Here is a 16,662-nt window from a genome sequence, read left to right as displayed (position 1 = left end):
ATATATATATTGTAATATAGGTGATATAGTTTTGCCTGTATGATTCTTGTCACATGTTGGATAATGTGGATCAAAACATGAGCCATCACTAATGGCTGGTGATCTGGTGCTTCAGGGGTCCTGTTCATAGAACAAAAACGTTTTGGTGAACTAGTGTAAGTGATTAGGTTGTGGTTTTTCACATGGAGGAAAGAATATGTAAGGCTAATACTTCATTCATCTGTTGACTTAAAAAATGCACAACATGAGGATTGCAAGTTAAGTTTTATTTGGGGCAAAATGAGGACTGCAGCCTGGAAGACCGCACCTCAGATAGCTGTGAGAAACTGCTCCAAAGAAGCAGGGGGGTAAAGGTCAGTGTATATGTGATCTTGATGGAGGAACACACACAATCAAGCATATATTTTTTCAGGTTTCTACTAGTCTCTTGAACCTTTTCCTAGTCACAAGTAACAGTCATCACTATGAAGGATTTTAGTGTTTTTCTAGAAATGGGAGATGTAAGAATTGGGCTCATAAAATTGGCTCCTGAAAATACCCTAACTATCTGAAGACCTTTCCTGCCACTTTTCCCTGAGCATAGAGTGCCTCATTGCTCCTCTCCACCCTTAACTCCTTCCAGTGGGTGTTGAAGGTTAGCAGCTGCAGTAGCACATGATTTAATCCTTGTAGAGGCAGATGACAAGTGTCAACTTATAGTTGACACATCAATGCCCTAGATTTCCAATTTCAAAGCAACTTTAGTATGGGAAAACTTTTTGGTTTACCACGAACACTCCATTTTCTCCACAGTATTCCATCTTCTGCGTGTACCTCCACTTACACTAGTACCTCTCTTCCCCAACTTGTCTGGGTAAATCTTGATTATTTTCCAGTCTCAGATTTCAGCTGTCCCAGATTTAGCCACCTCTCCCTTTTTCTTGGATCAACTCGAAGAGCAGAGGAAGTTCCTCCTTCTTTCTTATGCCCAAGAATTGCAATATTTCCTGTTCTTTATATGTCATCATTTCCCTCTCACCCTAGAAGAGAACACACCTTTAAAATCATCATTAATACTATTTAAAGTTCTAAAGAAATTACTCTGTAGCTATGATCTTTCGTTTCTTCATATGGACAAAGGACCTCTATAAAAAATTAAATAATCTCAAAGATTCTAAGATTAAATAATAAGACTAATAGAAAAGGTCCAAATAAAATATATATTTTTGAGTTATTTTGAAATGTTTCCCAACTCAACACTAACAAAATTAGGGCTGGAGAAAAAAAATGTTATGTCACTTAGAAGGTTTTCTCAGTTCAGTTCTGTTGCTCAGTCGTGTCTAACTCTTTGCGACCCCATGAATCACAGCACGCCAGGCCTCCCTGTCCATCACCAACTCCCGGAGTTCACTCAGACTCAAGTCCATCGTGTCAGTGATGCCATCCAGCCATCTCATCCTCTGTCGTCCCCTTCTCCTCCTGCCCCCAGTCCCTCCCAGCATCAGAATCTTTTCCAATGAGTCAACTCTTCTCATGAGGTGGCCAAAGTACTGGAGTTTCAGCTTTAGCATCACTCCTTCCAAAGAACACCCAGGGCTGATCTCCTTCAGAATGGACTGGTTGGATCTCCTTGCAGTCGAAGGGACTCTCAAGAGTCTTCTCCAACACCACAGTTCAAAAGCATCAATTCTTGGCGCTTAGCTTTCTGCACAGCCCAACTCTCACATCCATACATGACCACTGGAAAAACCATAGCCTTGACTAGGCAGAATTTTGTTGGCAAAGTAATGTCTCTGCTTTTGAATATGCTATCTAGGTTGGTCATAACTTTTCTTCCAAGGAGTAAGCGTCTTTTAATTTCATGGCTGCAGTCACCATCTGCAGTGATTTTGGAGCCCCCCAAAATAAAGTCTGACACTGTTTCTACTTGAGTGCAAATCACACATTACATCAACTCTAGGCAGTATTATGTTGGTGTACCACTTGCATTTCTATGTGAAAGAGGGATTTGAAAAAGAGGTTAGGAAAGAACTGGGATGAGGATAGCAAACAGGTTGCTAGTGGAGAAGACTTTGTTGAAAAAGATAAGTTCATCTTTGTTTATTATTCTTTCCCTGCCTTCCTGCTGTGTTCAAGAGTAAACAGAATGTTTTTAAAGTAATTCAGTTTCTCTGTAGAATTGATAATCATGGTGCTGGTGGTGGTAATTTATCTCTTTAAAAATATAGATATGAAAATGGCAACTTTAAGTTGTTTATAACATACCCTAAAATGATTTGCAGTTCCTTAATGGTTGCCTGATTATTGAGTATTTCAAAGTATTTTCAATTTAGAATCATCACTCATGCAGCATTCAAAAAAATTAATTTTTGCTTCACCACACATAAATCAGGAGGTTCCATTAAGTAGTTTCATTTCCATGATGATAAGAAAGGAAGACAAAAATCATGATTAAAGATTAAAATGGTCTTAGAGCATGCTAATTTGCATAGATATATACATAGATATATACATATACATACATATGTACATACGTATACATATATACATTACTCACATATATATATGTATATATGTCAATAGGTCACAGAAGCTATCTAAAAGAATTTTAAATGGCTAAAGCTGGAAGAATTTTAGCAACAAAATAAAGTTGTACCAGCTTATAATCCAAAATACAGAATTAACATACATATGTTCATACAGTATAAATGAATGATTGAATAAATAAATTAGAGAGTATAACATATTTCATGAAGAAAAATTTCAAAAAATTTATGTAGATACTCTGTCCTCAGGGAGGTGGAGCATAACTTCCTACTCCTTACATGTGGACTGTACATAGTCAATAGTGACTATCTCTAAAGAGTACAATGTGGAAAGGGGAAAAAGAGTAACTTACACAACAGAAACTTAACAAAAGCTCCCTCTCTCAGGTGATCAAAGTCAAAGCCAGTGATAAATCATGTTGATAGTATATACCTTTAATATGATTTGATGAAAATAGTGACCCCTCTGATCTTCAATCCCAAATCCCACCTGAGGTATATTCCATAAAACATCTAAGCCATATTCCTTGAAAATATCATAGTTTGAGAAAAGGTTACAGCCAAAAAAGCTTAAAAAGACACAATAACTAAACCCAATATGATATTACAGACAAAATCCTGAAATAGAAAACAAGCGTTTAGGTTTTAAAAAAAACTAAGATATCTGGATAGAGTGTGAACTTTAGTTAATAATAGTGTATCAGTATTGGGTCATTAATTGTAATGTATATTCTATGCCAATTTAAGATGTAACTGGATAAAGTACCTGTGGAATATATAAGAATTCTATCATCTTTGTAAATTTTTCTGTAGATCTAAATATATTCTAAAATAAAATATTTATTAAAAATAAAAGAAACAAAAAATCTAGTACATTAAATTAAATTCCATGTATATACACTTGATTATGTTTGTGACTGCTTCTCTGAGATTAAGTGAACCTCTTTACCCATTGCAGGGAGTGGATAGGAAAGAGTGTCTTTTTTTAGTAGCTTATTTTGCTTGAAGTCAATTCTTATACAGCTGAGAATTTATTTGGCAAGGAATCAGTGACCTTTACTTCTCCACTGTAGATAGTGAAGAACAAGGGATGCTGGTACATTTAAACCTCAATTCAATGTGCTTTGCTGCATAGAGAGTGGAAGAAAAGTCTGATTAGGGTGGGGCAGGCATGCTCCCCAAATGCTGAGTTTCATTTTCACCTTGCATTAAAAAACAATGACTGTATGGTACAAGTGAGTGGAAAGGCTAACTACATAGGTCAGAGCGTTATTATTACTTTACCTAGAGGTAATCTTTAGTGATTAGTGCCTCATGGATTTTACTATGTAATGAAAGCAGCTGTTGAACACTAAAGTCATGAAGTATAAGCAGTTTCAGGAGACTAGCACAGTTTATGTACTTTGTATTTATTAGCATTTATACACATATATGTACAATGTATATATACATACATACACACATGTGTGTATATGTTTACTTATGTTGTATGTAAACAGTGGATTTGTATATGTGTCCATTAATTTAACTTTACTTTCTGTAAACATTTTAAACACATAATTATAAAGAATTGCACTGTCTTTTTAATGATTGAAAAAATTGGCATTGTTTTAAGCCTCTTTTAAAAAACTTCATTTAAGCCAGCCATTTGTCAATTATTTTTCCATTTAAAGAAATCATGATGTTAAAACAGAAGGCTGTCTTAAATCAATTCCTCTAGTAGCCCCAAGCCCAGTGAAAACATCAAAGTACCTAAATGAGGCGAGAGGCCTGGATTTTCAGTGATGTGAAGGTAGAAAACAGCCTTTCCACCTTTGAGCACAACATATGCTGTAACTTGAAGGAAAAAGGTCTCAAATGGTATTCCAATACAGTGTCTTGTAATTAAACTCAGATGTAGGTTTGACCCTTGCACTCCTAACTTCCCTCCAGATACTTGAAAGGAGAGTGAATTGAAGACATTTAAAAGTTTAACCTGTGTTGGTTGCTTTAGAGGATGAGCTTTTTTTTTTTTCTAACCCAGAGGGGCCTGTACTAGTCAATTCAGAGAAGTTGTTCCTTAGACACTTGAGGTCAGTGGTAGTGTTCCAAGTGTTGGTAACTTCTTTTATGACTATGTAAAAATGACTAAACTTATGCTAACAGGAAAATGATGAACAGAAATGCAAAAAAGAAATTGGTTTAAATGATCAAATCTATATATTCTAATTGCTAATTTATTTTAAACCCTCAGGGTTTTTGTTAGGCCTACATAATAAAGTGAAAGTAAGATTTAACAGAAGGTTTCAAATATGTGGGCTCAACAGCTAATCAAGATCCGTCATTCATCCAGGTGAGCACTTGGTATTGAAATTACATAATTGGTTCTCTCTTCTGCCCAAGGTCTGAATTTCCACTTGTAGTGCATGTATGCCTGAGTACATGGGCGTATGCAAACACTTTTAAGGTTTTGAATCAAAGCAAGTTGATACTTCTTATACAAAGTCCTGATTTTTGCATGTAGATCACTAGGAATGACCCTAACAGGAGTCACGTGTTTAATTCTTTGCATCAGTGTGAGCGAAAAATATATTCAACAATAGTAAATTATCTTAACCTTTCTCATGAAATATGAATGGCTCCACAGTGAGAAAGTGGTTGCGTGAGTCAAAGGCATAAAAATGCCAGCCATAAATAAAGGTGAAAAGCCCTCATCCCCACTGGGATAAAATAACATTACATTCCTGAAATACTGACTGGAGACAGACAATTTCTTTGGAGATTTGCTTGGTCCAGGAGCAGAGAGAAAATAACTTCAAATAATTTATTATCATATATCCCCAAATCATAACCTTGAGCATAAAAGAAGAAAATCTACTTTCAAATCAATTTTGCATTGACACTTAGGGAACTAAAACTTTGGTGGGAAAAATTATCTGTGGTAAGATTTATATCTCTGAAGACAAATGCATTTATATTGTAGAGGTAGTATTTTTATCATACATGTATATGATTTTCTCATAATTTTAGAGTTAACAAAAGGAAACCTGAAATCTTTTGGAAAGATTGTTTTCAACCCATTACAAATGAAAAACATCATAAAATGGTAGATCTCATTTTATTTATCCAGGTACTCTTACTTCTCAGTGGTATTTAAGGAATTATTATGCTTGATCATTGATAAGTATTTCCAGATTCAAACTAAACAGGGACAATAGTACTTTTCCCTCGATAATTGAAACAGTGAAATTTTAAAACTTCATTTTACAATTAGTCATATATTTGAGCTAAAGATCATTAACATAAGATTTGCTTTTAACACTATTTGGCTCTAGAAATGAAGAGTAATTGAAAATGAAGTAAATAATGATAGGTCCATTGTTTGGTTGCTTTTCATCATCAGAAAGTTACAGTTCTAGCACTGAAAGAAACTCCAGGCTGCCACTGGCTGGGAAAAGACTAGTTTCATGTTATTGCTGTTTTCTTATGTGTCACATGCATTTAATCACACTCACCTTGTTCTACTGTATATTGTTTGGCCTAACAAATTAATGGCTGTGAAGTGCTTTGAAAATATAAATCTCTATATAAATAATAAAACATTAGTACAGCCTTGGGATAAGTCAGAGGAGGCAGGAGTTAAAGAGTGATGACTTGTCCTCCAGGATTGTAAAGATTTCAAAGAGCGGAGTTTTTTAACTGACGGTTTCTTACAATTATATAAAATCTTCTCAGGACAGCCTAAAAGCAGTTATTGGATAATTTAAGACTGTATAAATAATTATAATTGATCCATGATGTTAAAAGACTGTCCATGTTAGCCTATAATACTGTTATAATTAAAATAATAGGACACCCTCCCTTGCCTTTTTATTAATTATATACTCCTTCAGGTATTATTTTGCGTGTGTGCACGTTCTCAAACTACGACATGCTTGATGATGTGGAGATTACAAACAGCTAAACAAGATGATTTCTGGTCTCAAGAGTCTTTCAATCTTATAAAGGAACTAAATGTATACAAATTTCCTTAGTATATATTTGGATATGCTTAATACTCTAAGGACTAAAAAAAAAGAGTTGGTTTAAGAATTGCAGAAGGAAGTGAGCTAATTGGACACTGATGTGGCAAGGCAAGATGGGGATATAGGAGAGACAGGATATGAGTGTTTCTATTAATGAACCAGTACTGGATTTGAGCCTTGAGGTAGGATAGTCTTTGGAAATACAAAGACAACTTGGAAGGCATTCAAAGCAGAATGAAGAGCTTGAGCAAAGATAGGTAAGCAGAAAAATACAAAATATATTTAGGAAAAGAAATAGCTTAGCAGTTTGGGATGTGTCAAACTAGGTCAGAGGAGATAAAGCTCTAAAGATTAGGTTGAAAGAAAAAAAGATTAGATTGGCGCCAGGTTGTGTAGTCTCTTGAGTGATAGGTTAAAATGTATGCACTTTATTTAGTGGGAGATTGTAAACTACCTCTTAAAGTCAAATAAACATTTTTGTAAGAATTGTTTTAAATAGTCATAAAAAAAGACTTTTTATTTAAGATGAGGTTGTATATAATTCATTTAGAAATATCCTTCCTGCCTGTGGTTAGAAAAATAAATGACAGTCAATTTGACACTAGATTTCTGACAACATAGTGATGATGATATTTAGAATAAGGCTGTATTAATATGAAAAGGCAAATGACTTAACTATTCTCAAAGTTTAATGGGGAATTATTTTTAATAGAATAGAAACTTTTTACTTATTAGTGCATTTAAAAGATAATTTGATTTGTGCAAATTTGAGTCATCACAAGTGTCTCTATGGATCTTAAATTTTAGAGTATTTCCTTTAGATAATTTCAGAACTTGAGAAATGTTAACATTTATTTGCATTCTAAAGGTAATAGAATTCAAAAACCACCAAAGATCTCAGTTTCATGAGTAATTGCATGGGTGTGCACAGTTGCTCAGTCGTGTCCAACCCTTTGCAACCCCATGGACTGTAGCCTGCCAGGTTGCTTTGTCCATGGGATTCTTCGAGCAAGAACACTGGAGTGGGTTGCCATTTCCTTCTCCCAGGGATCTCTCAGGCCTGAGGATCAAACCCACATCTTCAGCAGCTTCTGCACTGGCAGGCAGATTCTTTACCACAGAGCCATGGAAATTTTGGAGAAGGAAATGGTAACCCACTCCAATGTTCTTGCCCGTGAAATCCCATGGACAGAGGAGACTGCTGGGCTACAGTTCATGGGGTCACAAAGAGTCTGACACGACTTAGCAATTTAACAACAACATATAAATGTATTAATATTATTAATAAATCAATATTTAATCTTAAACCAATTGGTCACAACAACTTCCTCTCTGGAAAATTCCTTTAGAAGCAACATTGAAATGAGTTGGGAGGCACCCACCTTGGAAATGATTTGATCCTGGCTTTTTGTTTGGATGAAAACAGATTAAGAGCCAGAAATATAAAGTAACTTGCCCAAAGCCACACAGGAAAAAAATCTGACTGTCAAACCCAGATCTTTTTTTTTTTTTTACCTAAATTAAATGATTTTTCAGTTATAGCATGTTTTCAAAGGCAACTTTGAAATATCAGCTTTTTATGAGGCTAAGCCACATCCATGGGCTCGCAGAGTTGGACCCAACTGGGCCACTGAACAACAGCAAGCCAAATACAATATTTTCCTTTAATTATTGTTTGATTTAAAAACTGGCTTATAAGTAATATCAGTGAAGCTAATTACAAATATTAGCGGCCTGTAATTTTGTGGTTTCTATTGCACACCTTCTTCTCTAAAATAAAGCAACGATTACATGACCTTTGAGAAGTTATTCTAAATGAATGTTTTCTTTACTGACAAATGTAAAATTAACAAATAACAAATATAATAAATGTCTCTTAATGGATACATGCATGATTTTTTAATATATACACATATATTCAACTTTTGTAGAACTTTTTCTTGACTACTTGACTTATTAAAGTCAACAATGGAATATTAATTCCATTTGAATTATGGATTCCATCAAAAGACTAATGAGATTTAGACTTTGCTAATAGAAAGGATCAATATGGCTTACGATTTTAGAAATCAAGAATGTTTTATGAAATAACAGGGTGGAGTTGGCTATGAAAATTTTTAATGATGATGATATGTGGTTTTGTAATGTATAGTTATAGAGATATCAAGTTTAATTTTTTTCTACTGATTTTATATAATTGTATTGATTCATTTTTATAGATTTTTTCTTTAATTCAAATTTTCTAATTATTTTCCTAGGATGGCAGTTTGTAACTATAAGTGTATAATTCTACTTGCTACCCAATAGTTCTCAAGGTTCTTTTTGGAGCTTTTTGACTGTCTCACATAATTCTGTAGTCTAATAAACATATATGGTATTGAAGGGGGAGGATATTAAATACATTTCACTTTCTTAACTCCAGTAAATAGAAAGCAACCATGATTCATGAATTATATAAACTCTGACATAAAGATTTGGAAGAGAAGGGAGGATTACATATGCAGAAAAATTAGGAGGGATATAGAATAGTTTTACTTTTCTTCTTCACCCTGATGCCTCGGTCACCTCTTCCTACCCTCCTCTTCTTCCTCCTCCTCCTCATTTTATTTATTTGTCGTCACTTTTGTCTTTCTGAGTGAATAGAGTATTAAAATAACTCTAAGCAGTACATACATAATATAATTTGTAGGCCTCAGTGCAAAATGAAAATTTTATTAAAAATTTGTTAAAGATTTTGAGATGTGACAGCAGAGTATTAAAACAAGAATGGGGCCTTTCTAAACATGGGGTCCTGTATTATGCTGCAGGTCACATGCTTATGAAGCCATACCCTGCTACAGCTGTCAAAAGGGGGTGCACACATTTCCGGCTTCATCTTTTTCTTCTAAATTTCTGACAATTTCTACATGGGCAAATCTCTTCACAGAAACAGAACTGTAGGTTGCTTTGTTTATACACTTTCCTAATGTGCAGGAGCTAATGATTGGAAGAAAATCGTTAATTAGTGTTTGTACTAGTTTCTTATTGCTTCTATAATACATGGCAGTGACTTAAGATAACGTGAATTTGTTATCTTACTATTCTATAGATCACAAATATGAAACAGGTTTAACTGGGAATCAAGGTGTCAATAGAGCTCTAGGGGAGAACCTCTTTCTTTGCCTTTTCTAGCTCCCGGCCGCTCCCTCATGAGTCCTTTCTCCATCTTTAGAGTCAATAGCCTAGCATCACTACTCTGGTAGTCTGCTTCATCATCACATATCCTACTCTTTTAAGAACTTTGTAGTTTACTTTGGGCCACCTGGATAATACAGGCTACTTTACCCATCTTAAGGTCATATGAGCAAAGTTCCCCTTAAATATAAACTAACATATGTACAGGTTCATAAGATTAGGTTATAGACATCTTCAGAGTAGCTGTCTGCCTAATACAGTAGTTCTTCTTTTTTTTTTTAATTTTATTTTATTTTTAAACTTTATAATATTGTATTAGTTTTGCCAAATATAAGAAAGCTGTGGTACATATACACAATGGAGTATTACTCAGCCATTATACAGTAGTTCTTCTTGTACAAATACTTTTTACTAGTTATTGTAATTCTATGGGCAATGTCATATACTCGTATCAAAGTTTTCTGACTTGAAATGTATCTAAACAATTAATTTTCCCTAGACTTCCAGTTAACTGGGTGCCAAATTTAGTGTAAGATAAGGAAGATATCTATTTGTTTTCCTTGGCAAGAGTTTTCATTTTATCATCAAATATCATCTGTTACATATAAGCTTTGCCTTTTATCTAAGAAAGACCTAAAAGCTAATGTTTATGGGGCATATATGTTCTTTCTATACAATATGAATGATCACTCTTTTTTTAGATACACATATACATACATACATTTGTAAATTCATTTTTTGTTATATTCCCAGTTAATAAATTTTCACTAGCAACTTCATTTATCCATAATTGCTTTTTAAAATAGATTAAAATTTTCTAATCATTTAGTGAATTGTAAAACTAGTTTCTCACAAACAAAAATTTATTAAATGTTTAAAAGACTTGGATTCAGGTATGTGTTCAGTGTTTATTGCATGCATACTCCAATAATTTCAAAGGAATTACTTGGAATATAGAGCATAAATTAAATTTCTAGGGAAAATTATGCAGATATCAAGCAATAGACATAAATTCAATAAAACAAGATATACATCAACTCATGAGCAAGGTGGTCCTGAGGTTTGGTATTCATCTAGAAAGTCTCCTTGGAAAATATTTTCTTTGGAGAAAGAAAGTATTGATGGAATAAGAGGATTTGGCTGAGTGAATAAAAGAAGGTAGTCCTCATGGTAACTAAATACTGTAACAAAAACTTCAGGACTGCAAACAGAGGACTAATGAAGGGAAAGCAAACATGCATACTCAATGTAACTGGGGGGGGGGGGGAAAACAGCAAGTGTAGCTGCAGAAGAGATTCCTTGTTAAGGATAACCATAACAAGGATCCATGTGTGTGTTTAAGCGGTTGGATTTAATCTTCAAGTAATACAGTTATCTATTATCAATGTAGTAGTAGTTTTTCTATGTTCAAAGTATGAATCAACTGTGAAGATTTGAAAAAGAAATTATGGCACTTTGGCTGAAAGATTAAAAACAAGCTTGGAGTGAAAAGGTAGAGTCTAGAAAATTAAACTGTTACAATGTTGCCAGCATATCCTAGACAGAGCTTGGATTTAATGGTGGAGGTAAGAGAAAGATAGGCAGAAACAGTGAATATTACACACACACACAGGCACACCAGCTGCTTAAGATGCATTTCGTGTGTAGTGATGCATTGAAGGTCATATCAAATGTCTAAACTTAAGTGATGCTAGTAATAATGGTAGTTAGCATCAAATATATGTTGAATATATTTGTAAATGCCAGACACTAACTTTGGGACTTTCTAATAATTCAATCCCGATAATAATTTTGCATAATCCTTTTTAGAGATGGGGAAGCTGTAAGGGCACTTAAATGATTTGCTAATAACCTGTAAATAGATAACTAGAATTTAAGTCCTGGTTTTTGAACTTCAAAACCTGCACTCTTTCTAGTTTATCAAACCAAAGACAGTTACGTTTGGCTTAAGATGCATTCCTTTGGTATGACCAAACCTCATTTGATGCTAAAATCATTAAATCAAAGCATCAGAAATCTCATACATCTCATTTAATCCAAAATTGTATTCTATGTGGGAATAACTACTGCAACCACTATAAAAAATGTTCACTGCTCCTTGAACATTTCCAGGAAAGAAGACTTTATCAACTCTAATTTAAATTTTTGTATATTCCAGTGGCTAGGAAATTTGTTATTTTGAGTTGAAATCTGCTGCCCTGTAACCTTCTCTCTCTACCTAAGACACTGCCCTCTGGAATTACACAAGAAAAAATGTATCTGTTCCACAGACAGCTCTTCAAAGATGAAAATGACCATCAAATGTCTATTCTACATGAAGCATCTTCAGTTGTCTAAGTCACTGAACAAAGTGTTCATACCCCTCACCATTCTTTACACTGCTCAGCATGCTACAGCATGACATAGGTAATCAGTGCTATTAATCTGTAAGACAATCTGCTTTTTCCTTTACATTTCACCTTGGTCCAGAAGATGGTCTATAACATATTTCGATAAATGTACTAGCTTTCTTTACATGAGCACCAGTCAGAAAAAGCAGTGTACTTCAATCAATACCTTCTCCTTTCCATAATTAAAATAGACACCTAACTTTTGATAAAAATAAGACCTTATTTCCAGCTGCAATATGAACACCTGTGAGGCTAGAACTCTGGAAATCTGAGAATTGTGCAGGCACTTAATCATCGTTTACACTTCGTATCTTTAGTGCTCAGCTGTGAAGGCACAGCCAGTGACCTGCTGACGGCTTTTCCAGTAAAACAGCGGAGACATAAACCAGGGCAAATCAGATATGCTTAACTAGAGGCCTTCTCACCAGCTGTCAATGAGCCACACAGCACTGAGGATGCCCAGTAGGAGGCTCTCCTATATCTGACTTGTGAATAGTTTAAGAGTGTTTGGTTAAACATTTCAAAAAGCGATAGGTGAGTGGGGTCTTGAGTTGAAGTTATGGGTCAAATTCCAGGCTTGCAGTAGCACATAGCAGACAGAGGAAAATAAATTACTGGACTTTCAAGTGCACATAGATATAAAATACTTCATGGTGTGATTGAAAGCTATGCTCTATAAGTTAACATAAGTAAGAAATATTGTTAAAGGGAAGTTAAAACTCCCAAAATTTCTTGTCAATAAAATAATCACTAAAGAAGATAAATAACAGAGAGGTGGGTATAAAAGGTACATGAAAGATAAAGCAGGATGTGGACTTAAGAGAAGAGAGAAACACATCCCCCTCTTTATCTTAATACCCTGGAGAATATTAATTTAATATTATCATCCTGTTTTCTCATTCATGATATGTTCAAGTTATTCAAAAGAAAATTAAACATTTAAGATAAATGTATTAAGAGGAAATACATTATTTGACACTCACTTTTAGGATGAAATTTTATAGGGAAGATCTGTTTATCATCTACATAAATTCTTATAAAAATGGATTTTTTATCATAAAGATGTGACCTCTTGATCCTACTTGGGTCTCTTAATTAAAATGAACATGTATACATGGAAATGTGTTTATTTGTAGATATGAATATGTGAATCTATATATACGTATACATGAATGGGGAAATATTTATTATGTATTAATGATGTGTATTAATGTCATGTATGTAAAGTGTACATTTAAATATTCCAATCACCTAAATTAGATATTGTATTAATTTGTTGCATGATATTAATTAGAATTAATAATGATAATACAATTATTAATGTTATGTATTATTAACATACTCATGATATACTGAGGTATTATTGAATCACAAGATACCACTGTTAACTAGAAATCTATATTTTCTCAGAAAGCTGAAAATGCTACTTAACATTTCTGCATAAATAATTTATAATTAAATATATCTATTAATACAAATTTCTAATGTTAATGCAATTTAGATATGTAAATATTTTTCACAAACATCATCTCATTTGATTCTTTCAATAATATTTAACCTTCACTTTGCTTAAGGTCATCATATTCCCTAATTCAGAGTTGATGATGATGAATTTTTTGGTTATTTAAATGATTAACAAAAGATAGAGAAAGTATCCAAATTCAGTTTTTCTGACTATTTAACCTAATCTTTTCCTCTTTATAATGAGAACTTATGTGTCCAAAAAAGTAGCTTTTACATTTTCAATTATATAGATAATACATTCTTAGATTTGCAGTCAGTAAGAATTGATCAACAGATCTGTAATATCTCAAGAATAAACAAAGCTTTCCAGATATCTAAGAATCATATCTTAGCATGTTTTCTCTGACATTTTTATCCAAACATATTTTATGAGGAACAGCAAGAGAAAGAGAGCAAGAGCTCTTCCTGAAGAGTTCTTTATTTTGAAACAAAAGCACTTATTTTTGTATTTTAACAAAAACAATCTTTTCTTTCTAGATTATGCACAGACTAGTCAGAAAATAGCCCTGGTTGATTTTTCCCCCTTTGGCTAATGTTATGACTCAAGTAAAAACATTCAGAAACACAATCCATACGGTTGGCTTTTTGAAGTGTGCTTAGTACTCCATTTGGGAGTCTCGATTTATACCTCTCAATCTGATTTGGATAACATGCAGATTCCCTTCCGTGAACAGACCCGATGCAAACACGCAATGGATTAATTCCATAATAAATTATGGGGGCAATAAAGCTTTCTAGATGAGTTTGCCTCTTAAGTAACATCTTTTATGTTGCCTTATAAAATTAAACTTATGTTTTATTTGTTAGTCATTCTGGCATAATAAACTGTTTGAATTTGGGGCACTTAGTTTTGGGTCTGAGCATTTTCTTTCTTGGTGCATTGTTTTATGATGGTTCTGTAGCTACTTATTTGCCAAAGCACCTGAAAGTTCCTGGAGGATACTAAGATCTACTCAAAATAACATCACACCTAAAGGTGCATGGAAATATAGACTCCATATAATGCTGAACTCCAGCTGTTTCTCATCTATTTCTACTTCTATTTACTTTATGTCTAGAGAAAGCCTACCATTTGCCATGCACTGCTGTAATAAGACCGCTGTGCTTTAGTTTTGTGTGAAATTATATTGTACAGAATATGCACTTTAGGCCCTTTATACGATTGCTGTTAGGGTAGGAAAGCTGTCTCAGGCAAATAAACAAAATATGGTTTATTTGATCGTATCCTGATGAACACTAGATTGTAGAGATGCCTAGAATAATAATTATTGTCCTTATTGAATAAATTCTTTGTTGTACTTACAAATAACCCTTTTTATTACCTAAATAATACTGCATGGGATTGTCTTAAACATTTAAGGAAACTTTATTTTGCTTAGTTTTGAAATTCCTTAGGTCCCAACACCAGAATTAGTAATCTCTATTCTAGAGCTTTATAAAAGTAAACCAAAGTTAAAATCTAGTCTTTTATAAATAAAGGAGAGTTGGAGATATTGTGCTTGAAAAGCATTCTTGATTTATTAAAATTAGTGAACCTTTAACCTTATATTGCATCAATAAATTTAAAAGAAGTTTTGGAAACAACTGAGGAAGAAGCTAAGGCGTTTTTGATACCCATGAATTCATGGCAGAAATGGCCTAATCCTAATGAGAGATTACCACTTTTACTCCCAGATGAATCCAGGAAGATAAAAATAAACAAACAAATAAAATAGTCAGACAGACAGAGTCCGAATTTCATGTCTACCATTATAGACTTAGCTTCTCAATGCCTAGTCTCTATTTCAGAAATGGAGACTCATTCAAAGCAAAAGAAAACATTTTCTTAGTACTTTTAATGCCTTTCACTGGAAACAGAGAACTATAACGCACTGTCCTTAAGGAATGAATATTTATTATTTTTTAATGAGTTCTGTCTAGTCTGCTTCATATGGTTCTTGTGAAGATCAAATGAACATGTATATTAAAGTGCTTCCAAATCTGTGAAACACCATAGAAATGGAAATAATAAAGACATTAAAGTAGTATCAGATTCAGTTAATTTAATTAAGATTTTAAATATTCACTGAATTTATTACATCGATGACCATGAGTAGAAATAAAGTCATGCTTTACCACCTTACATCATTTCTAAGGACAGAAGAGCTTCTAGGGCTGGTGAAGAAAATTCTTCAGTTAAGGATGTTCTATCAATAGTAAGCCTTTATGGGGGCAAACCTTGTGACTTTCAGAGTTGATTCTCAATGAATCAGTCTTTATAAACTATCAGAGTTCTCTGTTAGTTTCATAGGGCTGCCATTTATAAATTACCACAAATCCATTGTTTATAGGAACAGACATTTATTCTCTCATAGTTCTGGAAGGTAGAAATTGAAAACCAATAAGGCTCTAAGGAAGAATCCTTCCATGTTACTTCTAGATTCTGTTGATGGCCAGCAATTGTTGAAATTCCTTGGCTGGTGGCAGAAAATCCACATCTCAGCCTTTGTTTCACACAGCCATCTTCGTTCTGTGTTTCTGCTTGAAACACATCTGTTTGTGTCCAGAGTTACCCTCCTTTTAAAAGGATATCAAGCATAGAGTTGACGTAGGGCCTACTTCAACTGACAAAGACTTCAGCTTAACTGATTATACCTGCAAAGAACGTTATTTCCAAATAAGATCACATTCAGAAGTACTGGAGTTGAAGACTTCAACATTTCTTTTTGGGGAGACTAATTCAACCAAAGTGAGTCATAGGATTAAAAATTTGAATATGTTTTTAGGTGGAAGTAGCAACATAGGAAATTTGAAAACTCTGATCCTAAACCACATATGGTTAGTGGTTGCCATGCTGGACACTGCAGGTCTCTCAACTTTGCATAAAGTTACAGGGACATTACTGTGAAATACGGTACTTTTCAGTTTCTTGAAGTGTTCATTGCAGTAATGTTGACAAACTGAAAAAAAAAAAAGAGAAACAAGTAATCTTTTTTTCACATCAGTGTTAAATCTCTTGAACTAACAAAGTCTTAAATTGAGTGGGATAAGAGGAGAAATGATGAA

This window comes from Bison bison, unplaced genomic scaffold, assembly GCF_000754665.1.
Source record: "Bison bison bison isolate TAMUID 2011002044 unplaced genomic scaffold, Bison_UMD1.0 scf7180017864260, whole genome shotgun sequence".
Classification (NCBI taxonomy): Eukaryota; Metazoa; Chordata; class Mammalia; order Artiodactyla; family Bovidae; genus Bison; species Bison bison.
Note: the sequence above shows the minus strand (reverse complement) of the source record.